This window comes from Spermophilus citellus (genome assembly GCF_964194105.1).
Source record: "Spermophilus citellus genome assembly, chromosome: 19".
Classification (NCBI taxonomy): Eukaryota; Metazoa; Chordata; class Mammalia; order Rodentia; family Sciuridae; genus Spermophilus; species Spermophilus citellus.
The window spans coordinates 10,494,646-10,514,426 of record NC_138201.1 but is presented as its reverse complement, the minus strand read 5'-3'; the positions used below and the strand labels follow the sequence as shown (position 1 = coordinate 10,514,426).

The 19,781-nt window shown below is 44.0% G+C and overlaps 1 protein-coding gene across 1 annotated transcript in view; it reads right to left on the bottom strand.

Moving 5' to 3' along the window:
• ITPR1 (inositol 1,4,5-trisphosphate receptor type 1) overlaps window positions 1-19,326 on the bottom strand; it is a 311,270-nt gene extending 291,944 nt beyond the window's left edge. The window contains exons 1-2 of the mRNA XM_081276065.1: window positions 19,100-19,326; window positions 18,200-18,276 (exon numbers count right to left, since the gene is read on the bottom strand). The gene's annotated coding sequence lies outside the window, so the exon portion shown is untranslated. The remainder of the gene's footprint in view (window positions 1-18,199; window positions 18,277-19,099) is intronic.
• Between the last annotated feature and the right edge of the window lie 455 nt (window positions 19,327-19,781).

The following is a 19,781-nucleotide window of genomic DNA, read 5'->3' as shown; positions in this document are numbered from 1 at the left end:
AAGTTGTACGTCACTGAATCAAGGACAGAGAACGGAAGCCTACAGGCCTTTTTTTAGCAAATTTCTGAGAAATACGGGAGCAAGAACAAAAATTATTAAATTTCACCCCTGGAAAGCTACTCCAACTTTCGTCCTTGTTATGATTCGGATCTGGGCTGTGCTCTAAAGGCTCCTGTTGATGCAGGAATAGTCACCTGAGAAGTGACGGGACTGGGAGAGCTGTGACCTCAGCAGTCCATCCAAGTCTGAATACATGGACTGGTGGGGACGGTAGGCAGGCAGGGCGGGGTGGGAGGTGGGTCACTGGGGGCCGAGCCCTGGAAGGGTGCATCTTCCCTGTGGCCCCGTCCCTTCTCCTCTCCTCCCTCTCCACTTTCAGCTGCCATGAGCAGAGCTTCACTTCTGTACCACAACATTCTGCCATTTTGCTCTGCTCCACCTTGGCCCAGAACAATGGAGTTGGCCTACCATGGATTAAACTTCTGAAACTCATGATCCAAAAGAAAACTTTACTTCCTTTAAGTTGTTCTCATGGGGTATTTTAGTCACAGCAAGGAAAAGCTGACTAACACCATTCCCATCAGTGGAGAAGAGAAGCTAACACACTAACACCATTGGCCATCCCCTCCATCCTTCTAAAATGGCTTATGAATGCTGACAAGTGTGCATACACAGAGACACAGACTCAGAACCCTGAGTGCGACTCTCAGCTTCATCATCTACCAGCTGTGTGTCCTTAAACAACTTTGAGAGCCTCTCTGAACCTTACCACCCTTATATGTAGGGTGGAATGGGGGCAATCCTTCACCTCTCCTGGGTTTATGATGAGGTATCAACCACCACCATCATGTGCTCAATGCCATGCTTGAACCTTACTAAGAGCTCATTTTTGTACTCTCGAATGAGACTGAAATGAAAACATTTCCTCTGTTGCTTCAAAGTTTTCACTCACCTCTGCCTTTACCTTGTGATTCCTATGCTTGATCTACATTTCTTACTTGCTGGAAATTGACCCCGAGACAACATGGACCCCAGAAACCTCTAGATCTTCTGGACGCCCATGAGGTAGCTAGTCTTGGGACAGCATGGCCCAGGTCCTGTAGTTTTCTGGTACCCGAATTCACAACCCAACTCCCTCTTTTAACATCAAACTAGGTCCCCTGCAGGGGGTGGGGAGGGTGGGAACATCTTCAAAGGGATGATAATTCAATTATTTAGACTCTTTCCCATTGTGGTGTTATAAATGGGCAGAAGCATAGCTTTGCTGAAAAAGAAATGCTTCATTTAATTTTTAAACAGCTCAAGATAGGCTTTGGAAAATTTTTTTTCCCCTAAAAGCTTCGACTGACAGAAAACTCACTTATTGTACTTTTTCTCATCTTTTATTTCTCCTGCACACACTTCAATTACATTATATTCATTTTCCTAAGGGGGAAAACAAAAACTTTTTAACTTTCGCCTACACACCATGCAGCATTTAAAAGTTTAGGAACTCCTGAAACAGACTAAATTAGAACACTTTCATTAACTAAGACATTACCTAAGGTACCACGTGTCACTTCATCTTTAAAGGTGGACAGATGAGGGAGAAATGGTAAGATGACTTAGAGCCAGCTCCAGGACCTCAAAGCCACAGACCTGCAGAAATCCACCAAGAGGCAAGCTTCCTTCCTTCAATTCAGATGAAGGCACCTAGCCATTTCAGATGAGCAGTCTGGCTTTCAGAAATGGGGCAGGCCTGGGAGTCAGGAACTGAGGACTCTCTGACCACATCTGCACCCTTTCCTGACTACCAAGCTTTTCATGAGTGCTTTAGGGCCCAATGACCACAGAAAGTCGTATCTCAGCCAAGACATAGCCTCCAGAGGCCCGAATGGGAATCATTGACCCCTCTTAAACAGTCAAGCTGGCTCCTGTGGCTCTGTCCTCTGTTATAGAGTTTTCACCTGGATTCCTACCACACCGGTTGTAACAGACACCCAAGTGCAAAGCAGCTGTGAGATGACCTCATTTCAGAAGAAGGACCCACCTCACCTGAGACCAAAAGCTCTAAGAAGAACTTTGGAGGGACAGCAGAGTAACAGCCGTCAAGGAATTTACACTTGAAGCTGCTTTTCTCACAGCGAGGAACCCATGCTCCATCATTTTCTCATGTCCCCTCCCACTTCAGAACGTCTAGGCTGCTTGGTATGATCTTGCTATGGGAAAGAGATGAACACGAGACCAGTATCATCGGCATTCAAGTTCTCTGTGTTCCTTTATATTTTAGGGGAGATTTAGCTGGGAAGTCTTTTTTTTTAAATTTTGCAAAAAGAGCTAAAAAGCATTGCTTGTACATATATTCCTGAACAGAAAGATCTGATACAATATCCAGACACAGGGACGTTCAGCTGCACCCTGCCACTAAAGCCTTCAGCTTCTCCCTCTCACCCGTTCCATGCCGCCATCCAGCCTTCTAATGACCCATGGATCCCAAGAGCCAGTGGCTCTCCATGAGCTTCCTGGGACTCCGTCAGGGGAATTTCAAGGTCAAAACTCTTTTCCTAAAAACACCGAGACGGTATCCGCCTTTTTGTTCAGTGTCTTACACACATACAGTGGAGTTTTTTCCAGGGGTTGCAAGACTGTCATGACACACGGAAAGCAGTTCAGATATGCACTGGGCGAATCCTTGATTCAGCCAGACTATTTGCAAAAATGTAAAATGATGTCATTCATCTCAAAACTTTAAATATTATTTTTCATGAGAAATGTTACTAAGTTAACCGGTCAGGGGTTTTCTCAGTTACAGTGTTGTTAATTTCTAATGTAAAAATTAACATTTTTTTGAGGTTCCTCAATAGTTTTTAATTATGTGAAGAGATCCTGAGATCCAAATGTTTGAAAAACACTGCTATGAACTTTCCTCTGGGATTTGCTCTAGCAATGGCCGAGTGCTTAGGACTCATACTGTTCAAATAGGAAAAATTAGCTATAGGAAAATACAAAACATAAAACTAAACAGCCAGGGGTTTAGAGAGTGGGACCCTCAATATGAAATTTACATCTTCTGTTTTATCCAACACACATACTGATCTCTGCCAAGTGCTGTCACTGTTGCAGTAGCTGGGGATACAGGACAAAACCAGAAAAGGTCCCTGCCCTCCTGATACTATGGAAGGCAGACAGACAGCAAATAGACCAGCTAAAACAAGCAAGGCAGATCAGATATGAGAAGTAGATACAAAAAATTAAAACGGAGTGATACAATTGAGCACCAACTTAATTTTGGCTGGTCAGGAGGAAGAAACAAAAACTAGATGAGACATTTAGGCTAAGATCTGAAGGTCAAAACAAAGAAAGTTATGCAAATTTAAAAAAAAAAAATTTCAGGCAAAAGAGCATTGTGACAGAAGATACAGCTAGTCCAAAGACCCAAAGGCAGAGGCTTTGCAAGATCTTGGCAAGTTCAAGAAAGAGGGCTGGCCACAGAGTCTGCAGAATTGATGAAGAAAGCAAGAAGTACAAAGTAAGGTCAGAGAAGAGGGAAGCCGGAGCCAGAGGACTTCACCAGGCAACTTAAAAAGGCCTGAAATGTTTGCCGCCTTATTTTATTGCTTTGTGTTGGAGATGGTGCCCAGTGCCTTGTGCATGCTGAACACAGGTTTCCTTTTATTCTAAGAGAGAGATGGACAGTTCGTGGCCTTGACTGACGTACTTCCTTTCTGGCCTGCAACTTCTCTGCTATTAAATGGAGATGAAGAGGGCTGCCTCCTGGAGTTATGCTGAGGGTTAAATGAGAGAAGGTGACGTGCACGTTCAGCACACAGGAAGTCCAAGAAAGCAAGTTCCTCCTGGTCGCCGTCACTCTACCTTCTCACCTGCTCTGTCTTCTGTTCTCATAAACTACTCTTTCCAAACATCTCAGGGTTCACAGTCAGCTGAGGATCATCCCTACCCACCAGCCAGTCCAAGTGGGTACAAGTAGAAAAGGGACCCATTATAAGATGCATTAAGCTGGAATGTTCTCCTCCTAACAGAACCAGAGCCACAAAAGCACAGCCAGGTGAGGAACAGGAGCCTGCATGCCACTCAAGGAGCACTGCTCTGCCGCCTGGCCCCAAGCACCCTGCAGGTGGACGGTCTTTCTTCTATGGAAACACGTAGCTAGTAAAGGTCCATCCTTTCTATCTTGGCCTCTCCATTCTAACGCATCCTCTGCAACACTAAGGGCCCCTGGCAAAGTCCTTTAGTGCTGGTTTTGATTACTGCTTGCTTTAAAAATAACAAAATCAAAAAGGTTCTTTAACATTAGCGATCACAGACAGGGGCTCAGGCGTGAAGGCTTAAAAGTACCTGGGGATCCGAAGGCTATCAGGCAGCTGGCCTCTGAGAACTGTGGATAAGGACCCACACTAAAAAGTGCCACTTCACTTTGGGGTGGAGCATCTGCCACTGGGGCGGGTTCATGACGGGCAGAGCAGACAAACCATGAAGTCTTTCAAAGAGAAAATAAAAGCATGCCCAGGAGAAGGAAGAGCCACTGGCGTCTGACCAACCTCCGGGGAAGGGGCCAAGGAAGCTCCCTCTGGAGGAGCACAAGTCTCCTTAAGTCGCCCTCGCCCAGGTACATATATGGGCATAAGCTGTAAATACAGGGTAGTGCAAACCCAACACATTTATGCTGGACTTGTTCAAGACTGAGAAAAAGGTTTTCCTTTTGATAGCATTGGCTTCTGCTGCTAGGCTCCCTCGGGGTTAATTTCAGAACTTCCTTTTGAGTAGAGATGCTTGGCCAATATCATCTGCTTTATGAAATGAGGATCGGCAGGAGGACGTTTTTGGGCTGGACACGGTGCCACCCTCTTCACACCAGACACACCCACACGCAGCCCCCTCCTGGGCCTTCTCATCCCATTAGCTGCCAATCAGACCATCCTGAGAAACACAGCCTGTCCCCACCACAACATAACTGGTTCTATGGTGAAAAACCGCTTCTCTCAGAGCATGCATTATATTCTGCTTTCATTTTCAGCCAGTCGGAAAGGAAGTCAGAAGTTTCGGCTTCAAGCAGAGCCCTTTATGACAATCTCAGAAACAGCCGCTGTAAATCTCAAGTTCAGAGCGATTCTCTACCTTCAGTGTTGCTCCTTATAAACACACACACACGCTCACACACCCAGACACACAAAGCTACTTTTATTCACATACACGTCTGCTAAGTAGTCTGTTCTCATAACAGATGACACCTCCTGCCAGAAGTTATTCCTTGAAAAAGATGCCCAAACCGACATCTGCTCTTAACTTCTCAGAACCAAAGTAAGAGAAGCCAATCAAAAGCTCAAAACTAGCCACTAAGACAACCTTAAGATTTGGTGGGTAGACAGCACTGAGCCAAAATTCCTCATTTTATAGGTGGAAAAACCAACCAACCAACCAAGTTGAGGTCCAGTGATTTCTTACAGGTCACACGGTCCATTAGTGGTGAGAGCTAGTCCAATACCACAGGGCTCCACACACCAAGGCCAGTGCTTGTGGGAGGTGGGAAGAGGATGTTTATTTTTTTGATTAAAAAGCAAGGTACAGGGAGCTGGGGCTGGGGCTCAGTGGTAGAGCGCTTGCCTAGCATGTGTGAGGCACTGGGTTCGATTCTCAGCACCACATATAAATAAACAAATGTCCATCAACAATTAAAAAAAATTTTTTTTTAAATCGAGAGCTTCTTTAAAAAAAAAAAGCGAGGTACAGTGGCTCATGTCTACAGTCTCAGCTATTTGGGAGGCTGAAGAGGGAGGATGGCAAGTTTGAGGCTAGCCTCAGAAACTTAGTGGGAGACCACCTCAAAACAAAAAAAAATAAAAAGGGTCAGGGATGTTGCTCAGTGGTAGAGCACTCCTGGGTTTAATCCCCAAAACCACAAAAAAAAAAAAAAGAAAGAAAAAGGAAAGAAAGTTTAAGTCCACCTCAGCCTAAGAAGATACCCTTCTGCCTAAACCACAAAAAGCCAGTAAATCCAATTAGGTCAATGTCCTCAGAAAGATAAAAATCGACTCCAGGACAGTTTCTCAACCCTGCCACTATTGACACTTTGGAGCCCTAGTTCTTGGTCGTGGGAAAACTTCTGTTTACTGAAGTGTGCTGAGCAGCCTCCCTGGCCTCTACCTACTGGATGCCAGCAGCAGTCCACCTAGTTCCCCGGATAGGGCCACAGAAAGTCCCCTGACAATGCCAAACGTCCCCTGGAGGGCAGAACCACCGCCCTGGTGGAGAGCCACTGATGTGGCGCACAGATTTAGCTTTCTTTGTTTTTTTTTCTCTAAGATCTTTTGCAAACATTTATCACTATACATGTTGGCACCAATGACCCGAAGCAGGTATTTTTGTACCTCGTCTACAGAAAAGGAAACAGGCACACAGATGTTCTGGTTTTGCCTGTACCCACAAAGCAGTCGACGATGGGGGCCCAGGAGTCTGCATCCTGCAGCCCGGCACTCATTCCCTCCCCTGTTATTAACACTGACAATTCTCCAAAGCCACACATGCCCTAGAGAGTGGTACTGAGCAACATCTCAAAACACATCAAAAAGAATAGCTTAACACCACTCTACCTGGTCCCCACGTTGCTATCCATAGCAAAGGGGCTTTTGAAAGCCAAATGCCAACAAAAAAAACATTTCATCAGCAGAGAGAGAGAAAAAATTAGATTCTTCTGAGAAACAGCCTACAATCTCCAAAAGGAGAAAAACCATGTATATAGATGACTTCATTGTCCAGCAGTGGAGGCTGAGGCAGGAGGATAGCATGTTCGAGGCCAGCGTGAGAAACTTAGCAAGGTCCTGAGCAACTTAGTGAGGCCCTGTCTCAATATTTAAGAAAGGGCTGAGGATACAGCTCAGTAACGAAGTACCCCTGAGTTCAATCCTAAGTATTAAAAAAAAAAAAATACTTCTTTCAACAAATATTTTATGAGTACTTTCTATGTACGAGGTACACTTGTGGATTTTTTTTTTTTGAAGGTCCATGAGAAAAACAGAGATCAAGCGCAAGTGCTGCGGAATTCCAAATAATAGAGTTTCAAGTATTAGGAAACTTCTTAGAGGAGAAATCAATTGGGCTGCATCATAAGGAATAGAAGGACATGGCAATGGCCAACCAGAGAGGGTGTGGAAGAACGCAGCGGGCAGAGAGTAACAGGCAGAATGCACAGACACACCACAAAGCAAAGAGATGGACCTCCCTCAGTCTGGGTGTCCTATCAGGTTTTTCTGTTCAGAAAATAGGTGCCTGGGATGCTTCTTGGCTGTTTTTGCAAAACAAAAATCACTTCCTAGATAAAAAGCTCTTCTTGAAATGCAAATAACCAATAACCACCAAGGAACTTGGAGGCTAGTGATCATTTTCTCGTATGTTCAGATTTTCCTGATGAGTAGTAATTAACAGTACCGAGTCCATGAATCTGGCTGACGAGACAGGTCCTGAAACATAACTTGCCCATTCCTCGCAGTATCTGAAAACAGCAGGTTGAAATGCAGCTGTTTTGCTGTTGTTGTTGTTGTTGTTGTTGTATGTGTGTGTGTGAGAGAGACAGAGATCTCGCAGCCCTCGTAGGTTCCCCAGGTGGCTGTGTCTTTCCACAGCTACCTGAACAGTCAATGAAAGCATCACTAAACATATGAAGTTTCCATTTTGGTCAGGGAGGAACCTGACCACCCTGCTCAGTCTCCTCTCGGGCTGTGCTTTGGGCTCCCTTTCCACTTCACTGAAAAGGAGAAGGCTGCTGGGGAAGTTCAAAGTTCAGTCTCAACAGGTGAGAGGCAGCCCCCAAAAAACAAGAGAACTATAAAAAGACAAGTACTAGAAAAGCACCCGGCAAGCAAGCAAGCATCCCCCGGCACAGCATCTCAAGGGTGAGCTTGTCACCTGGAGATAGCACGGAAACCTCCAGTTCTGACTCAGTGGGGCCTAAAGAGTCTGCAGCTGCTGACAAGTTCCTAGGTGAAAGCCAGGAATGGTGGCCTGGGATTGCACAGTGAGGAGCACAGATGCAGCACAGTGTTGTTGGAACTCTTGGGTGCAACCCACAGTAAGAAAAAAATATTGAAATCACAACCCCACGTTCACTGTGGGTGAGAGAGAAGAGGGAGGGGGGAGAATATTTTGTTGCAACATATACCATTCATTTTTCCCCCCAAAGGTAAAGCATTCTTTTTTTTTAAACCTTTATTTTATTTATTTACTTTCTGTGTTGCTGAGGATCAAACCCAGGGCCTCACACGTGCTAGGCAAGCACTCTACCACTGAGCCACAACCCCAGCCCCACATACACCATTCTTTTTAAGGATGGGCTGAGTGCGCTTAAGCCCGAATCTGAAATGCTACAGGATTCAAAGTTGTTCAAGCAATGATGTGATGCAGGGACTGGAAAATTCCACACCGTTGTAACAAAGTTTCATGCACAAAATTATTTAAAATATTGTATAAAATTACCTTCAGGCTGTGTGTATAAGGAGCATGTGAAATTAAATGAATTTCATTTTAAGACATAGGACCCATCCCAATACATCTCATTACATGTATGCGAGTACTCCAGAATCAGAAATCTAAAACACTTCGGGTTCCAAGCATTTCAGGTAAAGAATATTCAACCTGTATCAACACAACACTCTTTGATACTTTCTAGTCTATTTTATCCACTTAAAAAAGTCAATCAAGGCCCATGAAATGGATTTCCCTACTTCTTAGCAAAGTGTCACACAACTAGACAAACAAGCATGTGGAACAAGGTAACATTCCTACTAAAACTCAGGCCAATTAATAAGGAAGTTGAGATTATGTCAGAATTCTAATAGGCAAAGGTGTACCAAATGTTCTGTGGAAATGCTTTCATTAAAAATGTTTAGGTGGGGCTGGGGTTGTAGCTCAGTGGTAGAGCACTTGCCTAGCATGTGTGAGGCACTGGACTTGATCCTGAGCACCACATAAAAATAAATAAAGGTATCATGTTCATCTACAACTAAAAAGATATTAAAGAAAAAAAAACTGTTTAGGTGTTTGACAGCGTATTGGAACATGCCAATAGTCCCCACTACCTGGGAGGCTAAGGAAAGAGGATCACTTGAGCCCCAGAGTTACAAAGAAAAACAATTCAGGTTTTTCTTCAATTATTAATTAATTTATTTTCAGAGTCTAAGTTACTTAGGGCCTCATTAAGTTGCTGAGGCTGGCCTCAAACTTGGGATCCTCCTGCCTTAGTCTCCTGAGCCACCAGGATTCCATGTATACACCACATGCCCAGTCAGAGTTTTGTTTTGGTTAATGTATAGCATAATATTTTAAGAGTCTCTGCCTTATAACCTCGTCAATGAACCACTACTAGGTGTATTCTTCTTTGAGTCTGCACTCTTGGATAAGCAGAAGTCTCTAAATACCATTTCTCTCTTAAAAAATGAGGGCCCCTTAATGAAATGGCTGATTTGAGAAATACAGAAGATGAACTTGGAATATCTTGTCATATACAACGCAAGAGTGATACTGAAGACCTTTAGGGCTGTATCCAAAGTCTCAGGAACCAATTTGAGTGACATCCCTCTCCTTAACCAAGGACAAATAATGTGAACTTCAATCAAGATAATGACACAGTGTAATCCCAGCCGCTCGGGAGGCTGAGGCTGGACAATCGGAAGTTGGAAGCCAGCCTCAGCAATTTACCAAGGCCCTAAGCCACTTAGTGAGACCCTGTCTCAAAATAATAAATAAAAAAGTCTGGGATGTGGCTCAGTGGTTAACCCTGAGTTCAACCCTGGTACCCGGAAGGGGGGGGGTGAGGGGGGAACTACACAAAGTAAAGTATAGAACACATGTTTAAATGCATGGTTCACAACGATGTTCACAAATAACCACGCGCACCAGCCACCTCAGTGCAGGGTTCTCAACGGTGGCACTACTGATCCTGTGGAATGGGAAACGCTGAACAGTCTGCTATCCAGTAGCTACCCAGGCCTCTAAACATAAAATGCCAGCAGCATCCTCGGCCTAGATCTTCTGTAACCACCAAATATCTTCCCAGATATTGCCAGATGAGCCTCAGTTGGGAACCAGAGTCATGAAGATGCTACAGTTTTCATTAAAAATTAACGGTATCCAACTGGGTGTGGTGGTGCACACCTATCATCCCAGAGACTCGGGAGGTGAGGTAAGAGGATCACAAGTTCAGAGACAGCCTGGGCAACTTAGTGAGACGCTATCTCAAAAAGGTTCAGGGATGTAACTCAGTGGTAAAGCACCCCTGGGTTCAACTGCCGGTACCAAAAAAAAAAGGGGGGGGGGGCTCACAGTATCTTTCAAGTTGTTAAAATAAAGAGATTCAGCAGGGCTAGGGTTGTGGCTCAGTGATAGAGCACTTGCCTGGCATGTGTGAGGCACTGGGTTCAATTCTCAGCACCACATATAAATAAATTAATAAAATAAAAGTCCAAGGACAATTTAAAAATATATATATTAAAAAAAAAAGTGGCTGGGGTTGTGGCTCAATGGTAGAGTGCCCACCTAGCACCTGCGAGGCCCGGGATTCGATGCTCAGCACCACATAAAAATAAATAAAGATATATATTAAAAAAAGAGATTTAGCAGTGGTCTTATCTTTCCTATATGAACTCTATCCTGGAATAACCAAAAACTCAGTGGAAAATTTTTTTTCAATTTATTATTATTATTATTTTTGTTGTTAGCAAGGATTGAATCCAAGGAGTGTTTAAACAATGAGCCACATTCCCAGCCCTTTTAAAAAATATTTTCTTTAGAGACAGGGTCTTCCTGAGTTGCTAAGGCTGCCTTTGAACTCACAATCCTCCTACTTCAGCCTCCTGAGCTGCTGTGATCACAGGTGTGTGCCATTGTACCCATGAAATTTATTCTTATAAAACCTTTTTTTTAATGCCTCAGGGACACTATTTTGCATTGTATTTAGAGACAGGGTCTCACTGAGTTGCATAGCGCCTAGCTTTTGCTGAGGCTGGCTTTGAACTCGTGATCCTCCTGCCTCAGCCTGGGATTACAGGTGTGCGCCAGCGTGCCAGGCAAAGTATTTTAACTAATAAAGAAAACAGGACAAGTAAGAATGAGGAGTTTTATAAGTTGAAACAAACTGGTGGATTAAGGCAATGAGCAGTCACCAATATCAAAATAGGAGACATCCATTATGAGTGAATGTGACATCATTCCCGAGTAAACCTTACCAAGCAGACTTAAAAAAAAACAAGACCTGACTCTGATTAGGACTACACATCTAACTACCAAATGACGACAAACACAGGGAACAGAGAAACACAGCTAAATCATACTAATGAAGTTGGCAAAATCTAAACCATAGGGAAATACAAAACCCAGTCTATTCATCCACAACCACAAACTGCATAGGAAACAAGAGGTGCAGTGGAAACACATGAACTGAGATAACCATTTGAAGTGTATTTACTTAGATATTAATTCAAACTGCTATGTGCTTAAATTATATGCATTCTTACTATTTGTGTGTGTTTTATACCTATGTGCATATAATCTCAAGAAGTCTGATTTAAAATTAAATGTGACTTTAACTAAATTACAAGTAAAGTTAAAATTGGTTTTGAAATCTAGGAAGCTAAGCAAGGCGGGGCCTGGTTAGCATTTGGATGAGAGAACAACTGTAGGTTTGTTAAGTATTTCTTTCTGTCTACATAAAGAATCTCAAAGTTACCTACTAAAATACAGATGAACTGCTGTGTCTGGGGTGTGCTTCAAAGCAATCCAAGACTCAAGAGAAGTCTGAAGATAACAAGACGGGTCATCAATTGATCATGGCTGAGGGTACAGGATGCATAATGAATAAAAAGGATTCATTATACTGAGACCACTTGCTACTGGCACATGTCTTAAAATTTCCTATGGTCAAGTTTTTCTTTTAGTTGCAAGCAAACAGGAAAGAGTCCCTGGTATCACCTCACAGAATTAATTTACTTGAACAAACGAGAAATGTGATACTTAATACAGCCTTGACTTCTGTGATAAGATAGTAACATATGAGTGATGTTTTATCTTCCAATTATTTTTCTGAAAAGAACAGAATAAAGCAAGTGAGAAAAGCTGCACTCGGTGGTGATGGATCCGAATGATGTATTTTTTTTTCACCATAGGGATTTCATACCTGCCATCACTCAGATGAAATCCCATCAGCAGGACAGACAACTTTCAGAAAAATGAAGTCACAGATGTCTATTAAGAAGGTATTCAAGATGTTCTGGGTGCAGAAAATAAGTTTCCATACGGAAGCTACTGAATGAGTCCCTTTTTATGAAATTTAAATACACGGGCTGGGGATGTGGCTCAAGCGGTAGCGCGCTCGCCTGGCATGCGTGCGGCCCGGGTTCGATCCTCAGCACCACATACCAACAAAGACGTTGTGTCCGCCAAGAACTAAAAAATAAATATTAAAATAAAAAAAATAAAAATAAAAAAAAAAGAAATTTAAATACACACATAATTTTTACACGTGTATAATAGGGGGAAAGCCAGGAACCTAGTCTTGGATGGTTGGAACTGTTGCTATCCCATTTCTTATCTTCCTAATGTTTCACTACAATAAATACATGTGTGTGTCTCTTCCCTAATAACTCAGTCTGAGGTTTGCACCTATGAAGATGTCCACTGGGGTTACAAGCAAGAGTCACTGATATGGGGTTTCTTATTCCCCAGGAATGTTGGAGAGCACAATGGTGGTCTTCATCTTGTAACCTTAAAATGAGACCCGACAGAAGACAGGGTGGCAGGAGGGCAGAGAAGGCTTGTGCCGAACCCCCCGTGTTACCATGAGATCCTTAGAATCTGAGGTGCAAGGGCTGGGGTTGTGGCTCAGTGGTAGAGCGCTTGCCTAGCATGCATGAGGCACTGGGTTTGATCCTCAGCACCACATAAAAATAAACAAATAAAATAAAGGCATCTGTCTATCGACAACTACAAAAAAATTTTTTTTTAATATAAAAAGTAAAAAAAAAAAAAAATTGAAGTGCAAACCAAATTCAGGTTTCCCTACTTATCGACAAAGATTCCTTTCCTACTAAACTGAATTTCAATCCCAGGTAAGTCATGTGAGTAACCATACAGTCTTGAAGTCTGGGTTTCCCACCTAGAGAGTTCCCATCTGATACGGGATCTTGCTGGCCTCTCCAGAGGCTCTTTGGAAAGGATGATGGAATCCAGCCATGTTGAAAACCACATTGAGAATTCTGTCAGGGGCTAGAAATCCTCAGGAAATCACTGGTGGCCTGAGGAATCTGGCCCTCTCACCAGGGGACCTCGACTCTCCTGCCTACCCAGACTCCTGTCACTATCCCTGAGCTGTGCTCACCCTGGCCCCCTTGCACTGCCTTCAACAGGTCCCACTTGCTCCCGTTGCAGGGCCTTTGCACAGGCTGCCTAGACTTAACAGGTATCCTTTTTCCAAGATAGCTCCACGGCTAACTGGTTGACCTTCTTCAACAAATCTCTTGCTCACACATCACCAAAGTAGCCCTTTCTGATCTCAACCCCTACCTAAGTACTCCCTTAGCAGGCCCCACCATTCCCTGTGTTGTTGCTATTCTTATTTTTTATTGTGGTAAAGCACACATAATTTTCCACTTTTAAGGATCACAATTCTGTGGTGCACTCACCTCACTGCCACTCAGTTCCACAACTGTATCATTTTTTCCAAACTGAAACTCTGTATCCACTGAACAAACTCCCTCCTTCCTTCTAACCCTCCCACCCCCTGCCCCAATCAGCACACTATATTCTGGCTCTGTGATTCCTACCTTATAGGTACCCCAGGTAAGCAGGATCATAGAGTTATGTGTCTGGGTCCTTGTGTGTCTGGCTGAATTCATCAAAGCATCATGTCTTTAAGTTACATCCATGTTGTAGCACATGTCAGAATTTGCTTCTTTTTTAAGGTTAAATAATCTTCCACTGTACCCACACACACTTTGTTTATCCATTCATCCATCAAGAGACACTTGGGTTGTTCCAACCTTCCCGATAACAAGGGTGTGCAGATACCTGCTCAACTCCCTGGTTTTCAATTCTTTTAGATACACACCTATGAGTAGAAGTGCCACATTCCATGGTGATCTATGTTGAGCTTTTTTGAGAACCCACCATTCCATTTTCCACGGAAGCTGTGCCACTTTGCATCCCCCTCATTCTTGTTGACACTTATTATTTTCTGCTCCCCTAACCGTCTCTTATTTTTCTCCATAGCACTTAACAACCCGTCATACTCGATTACCTGCTTATTTAAATTGACTCCCCCCTCCCCAACTAAAACTTAACCTCTTAGGGACAGGACTGTTTTCTCACTGCTCTATCCTAACAATGGGATTTGCATGTAGCAGATGCACAAGAAAATCTGCTGAACAAATAAAATGCTTGAATCACAACCACTTTAACAGGCTTTTGAATCTGCTAAATAGATACGACACACCAAGTTCATTAAACTCTACCCGGTTTTGGGAATCTCAAAGTCTAACAGGTGGTGATGGATGATGATGATGATGATGATGGCTGTATATTCAGCTGATCCTCATTAGCAATCATCCGGGAACCACAGACACGGTGACAATTGAAAGGAATCATAAAAATTGTGTCATTCGTGTCTTTAACTTCAAGCCTAATCACAGTGTCACCAAAAGAGCCACAGCAAAACTTAAAACAGCAAAAGTGTGTGTGTGGGGGGTAAGCAGGGCTGGGGATGTGGCTCAAGTGGTGGCACGCTGGCCTGGCACGCGTGCGGCCTGGGTTCAATCCTCAGCACCACATACAAACAAAGAAAACTAAAAAATAAATATTAAAATTCTCTCTCTCAAAAAAAAAAAATTTTTTTTTAAAAAGCACTTTTAGTTCATAGAAAGCCTGCAAATGCAATGTTTTAAAAGATCAAACCAACAGCAAAAGACATGGGACAGTGGCCTTGTGTAGACTCCTTAATTAGACGTATCCAAGGATAGCTTGACCTAGAAACCTAACTTTAGGCCTACTTTTAAAATTTTTTCCCTGTCGTTCATATTTGGTGTTTGTTGTTTCATTTGGTTTGTTTTTTAAGAGCTGCATGTACAAAAAAAAAAAAATCAGACAGAATTTCCATGAGCTCATCATAAATGAGCTAAAAAGCCACGTGAGTTTTTTCTCTGGAAGTCAGTGGGTTGTATTCCATGGATCAGAGGCAGAGTCGGTCTCTCCCCCAGATCTACCTCAGCTGAAAATACTTCAAGGGAAAAGGCCACAGATCTTTCTTGTAGAACTAGTCTATTCTCCTCCGAGCAACCATCCCATCTCTCAGTCTTCAACAGAAGACACTCAGGCTGGAGATTTTGTGCAACAGTAGAGCACTTACTTACCCGCCTATGCCTGAGGCCCTGGGTTGGATTCCCCAGCACCAAGAAAAAAAAAAAAAAAATAGAAATCCATCTCCCTCCAAAAAAACACCCATTCTATTTCAAATGGATGATACTATTGTCAAGCTTTAAAGACTTTCACCGATGTAATAATGTGTGTATGTAACAGTTGTGATTCTGCAATCTGTATTTGGGGTAAAAATGGGAGTTCAAAACCCAATTGAGTCTAATGTATGAAAGATGATATATCATGAGCTCTGTAATGTTTTGAACAATAAAAAAAAAAAAAAAAGACTTTCACCGGACTTGATGTGAAGACTAATTAATCTGGAACATGACGATCTTTCCCAGCAAGATAAAGAAAATCTTGATGAGATTTTATGTACTGAACTGAATTGGTCAAAGAACAAGTTGTTCTTTCAATGTGCACACTCACATGTGCAAATACGCACAATTGAAAGAGAGAGATGAAAAACTGAAATATTCTGCGCAGCCGGTGACGAGCTAAATGGGAGGGTAGATGAGAAACGACCAGTATTTAACAGATCAGACTAAATGCGATTTAAACTCTTAAACTCTCTGCATGGAGAAACACCTGACCCTTTCAACCTGCGTGGACACCTTGATGTAAATGATCAATATGTAGTTCAGGTGGGCACAGTGGTGCACTCTGTATTCCCAGTAACTAGGGAGGCTAAGGCAGGAGGATCTCAAGTTCCAGGCCAGCCTGGGCAACTTAGTGAGACCCTGTCTTTAAATAAAAAGGGTTGAGCCGCTCACGCCTGTAATTCCAGCAGCTCAGGAGACTGAGGCAGGAGGATCATGAGTTCAAAGCCAGCCTCAGCGATGGCAAGGAACTTAGCAACTCAGTGAGACCCTGTCTCTAAATAAAATACAAAATAGGGCTGGGGATATGACTCAGTGGTTCAGTGCTCCTGAGTTCAATTCCCGGTACCTAAATGAATAAAAAAAAAAAATTAAAAAAAAAAAAAAGGTTGGAGATGTAGCTCAGTACTTGCCTAGCATGAGAAAGGCCTTAGGTTCAATTTCAGCACCCTCACAAAAACAAAAAATGTCTACCTCAGGTACACATCGACCTCAGAGAAGCCTAATGCTGAATGTGGACAATGTTCCTGGTGATTTTGTGTGGTACTCTGATTCAGACTTTCGACATATAGTTTTCCAAATGAACTTGTCCACTATTAAAGGCCTCCTCAAATATCCACTCTTTTATCCCCATCTATGACTACGTCATTTCCTCCTTCTACCAAGTATAGTTAGCTCATCATCGGTATGACATAAGAATCATTTCATTAACAGCAGTTTACTCCCGCTCAGCCACTCCTGCAATATTGCTCCAATGTTTGGGGTCACATGTTGCTTCCGAGCAATTTCACACTCTATACCTTTTCTTTACATACCTGGCTTAAAGGTACAGGTAAAGATATATATATATGAGCCACATGACATATGGCTGTGCATCTAGGTTACAAGAACGTAAAGTGCCAGTCTTGATATTTTAGCAATCTAGTAGTGGACAGTCTATGGACCAGTTTCTCCTCGTCTGCACCTCACTCTGAAGGGAAGAATTCTACCTTGTCTTTGGCCCTATGAGCTCGCACACAGTCATGAGTCAATTAAACTCCAAGAATGAACTAGACCTTACACATCCAAATGCTTCTCACTCCACCAGCACTCCTGAGGATCTTATCAACAGGAAACAAAAGCACTATACTGCTATAATGAAGCGTCTGGCTTTTATTTTCTAATTAGAAAAGCCCAAAGATTGTAGCCCAGGGAACAGCTAAATATTTAGAATGTTAAAGAAGTTACCAAGACCCAGGCGCCCTCTGCTCCCCCACCCCCATGGCCCTGTTGTTTACCCTGCTCTAGACCATTTCAGAAGAAAAAACTTTTGTCAGCCAAATCTGCAGCAATGGGGATGTACGTGCACCCGTTGAGACCTCCCTCGCCTGAAGTGCAGTCTGACCATTTTGGGGAAAAAAAATAGGAGCTGTTGTGTTTACAGATAAACGCTGCCCTGGCTCCTATCCCACAAGAAGCACCAAAACAGTAGAGACACATCAGATTCCTTGACATGCAGGTAGTTTCAGTCAGGGTATTCTTCAAGAACTAACTTCCCATTTTAAAGTTCTAATTCTTTCAACTTGCCAGCAACCACTTTCATTTCTTGGAATTCAACCTACTCTAATTAAACACATGTTCACACTAACAAAAAAAAAAAAAGTGACTGTTTTTGAAAGAGGCATTAAATTTTTGCTTACATATCTTGGCAGATGAAACACACTGCAATCATCAGAATCTAAAACATCAGCTTGCTTCTCAGGTCAGCGGTGTCCCCCGCCCCCTTTATAGCTCCATTTAATGCTTTACACCCTCAAAAGCCTTCAAGCTGTTTCACTTTTACACGCCTGTAATCCCAGCCATTTGGAAGCCAAGGCAGGAGGTTTGCAAGTTTGAGGCCAGTCTCAGCCACTTAGCAAGACCCTAAGCAACTTCGGGAGACCCTGTCTCAAAACAAAGAATAAAAAGAAAAGACTGAGGATATGGCTCAATAGTGAAGTCACCTCTGGGTTCAATCCGCAGTACAAATAAATAAATAGTGCAAAGCAGGGCTATCCACCAGCTCTCTGCTTCCCTAAAGCCCTCATTAAAGGCAGTGACAAATTTTGAAGACCCAGCCATGGAGTTACCTTTCTTTCCTACTCCCCACTCCCATGACTGCTTAGAGAAAACTAAACAGATTAACAACAAAAACTCATTATTGACTACAGCACTCAGGCTTCCACACTCACCTGACCCCGGGTCAGGCACTCTGTTACCGAAGTACGCCCAGCCAGGAATGCGAATCCTGCTCCTTGGTAGTCAGTGCCTAGATATTTAGAAAGAAAGACCACTGAGTATGAAACTCTCTGGGTCTCTTAACAGAAATGCTCCTCCTAATTTCACCTGTTTTCCCTCTTTAGACCCCTTCTCTGGAAGGACTCTCTCCCCTCCAAATTTGGCAGAAAGGTTGGTGGGATCACCTGGCAAAGATTACAGGTAACTTCGCTTGTTTATTTCCAGGGCATAACTGACAAGTGAGACCGGGCACGCACAAACTTCGAACGTGCAAGAAGCTGGGTCTAAGCGAAGTGTTTGGCAGATCCCAAAGCACTCGATTCCCCGCGCGGACGATAAGTATCGGAAACCCGCATCCTCATTGGGCAGGAGCTCAGTCCAGACTTCTGCCCTCACTGCTCCCCCAGTTTTCTTCCGTTTAAAAAAAAAAACCCTCCCCGCGGGGGCCCCCACGCATGCATTATTCTCCTAACCATGCAGCGCGAGGGCTACATTTTTAGAAAGATTGCTTCCTTGAGCAGACTCACTTAAGACACCCCCTCAACCCCCCTCAAAAAAAAAAAAAAACTATTTCCTGCAGCTGCTCCAACAGTTTCCAACTTGGGGGAATGCCATTTTGGTGCAGAATGGGGAGCCCTCAAAAGCCAGGCACAGGAGTCCAGGGAGGATATCTGGGTTTGTTTGGGGTTTTTTTAAAGCCTGAAAAGAGACCTCCAAATAAACTGCCGGCAGTAAAAGAACCCCCACATACATGCCAAGTGCATGCAAGAACTCCCAGAAAGCGGGGCAAAAACTTCTGCGCCCGGGGAGCCGATGCCAACTCCCCGCGCCCTCTGCCCGGCCCCAGCCTCTACCTTAGTGCCCAGGGAGCCACTCCGACTTGGGGGAGCAGGACGAGGAGAGGGGTTAGCAGCCGCTAGGTAATCCCATGTCCGCGAAGAGGGAGCTCGTTCCGTTAGGATGGAAGCGGAACACCCACACCTCCTCTCGGCGTGCGCTTTCTCTCTTTCTCTCTCCACCCCCTGCCTCCTCCTCCTCCACCACCACCTCCTCCTCCACTCCTCCCACCCCAGCAAGCTTGAGGAAACGCTTCAGCAGAACATCCACATGGTTACTGCACTTTGAAGCGGCTCCCGGCGCTTTATATAGGCCGGGAAGCTCCCTGGGCAATGTAGTCCGAGTCCCTGGTCGTGCCGGCGCCCAGGGCTCCTGGGAGGAACTACAAGTCCCAGAATCCCCTGGGCTCCCGGGCTGGGCTCTAAATAGACGCGCGCGGGGACGGGGGAGGGGCGTCCTGCAAAGTCTGGGGCCCGCCGGACTTGCAGCTCGCGATCCCCCAGGACACCCAGCCCTGGGCGCCCCCAACCCCTGGGGACTTTTCTCCTGTGGCTGTGTCCCTTACCCTGAATCCAGGTGACACAGGGGACCGGGAAGCGGGGAGGGGCTTGAATTTCTGCTTTGGGAAGTTTTTTTTTTTTTTTTTTTACAAGCTGTTGTCCACCGTTCCACCCCCACTACCCCCTCTTTGGGTCCCTG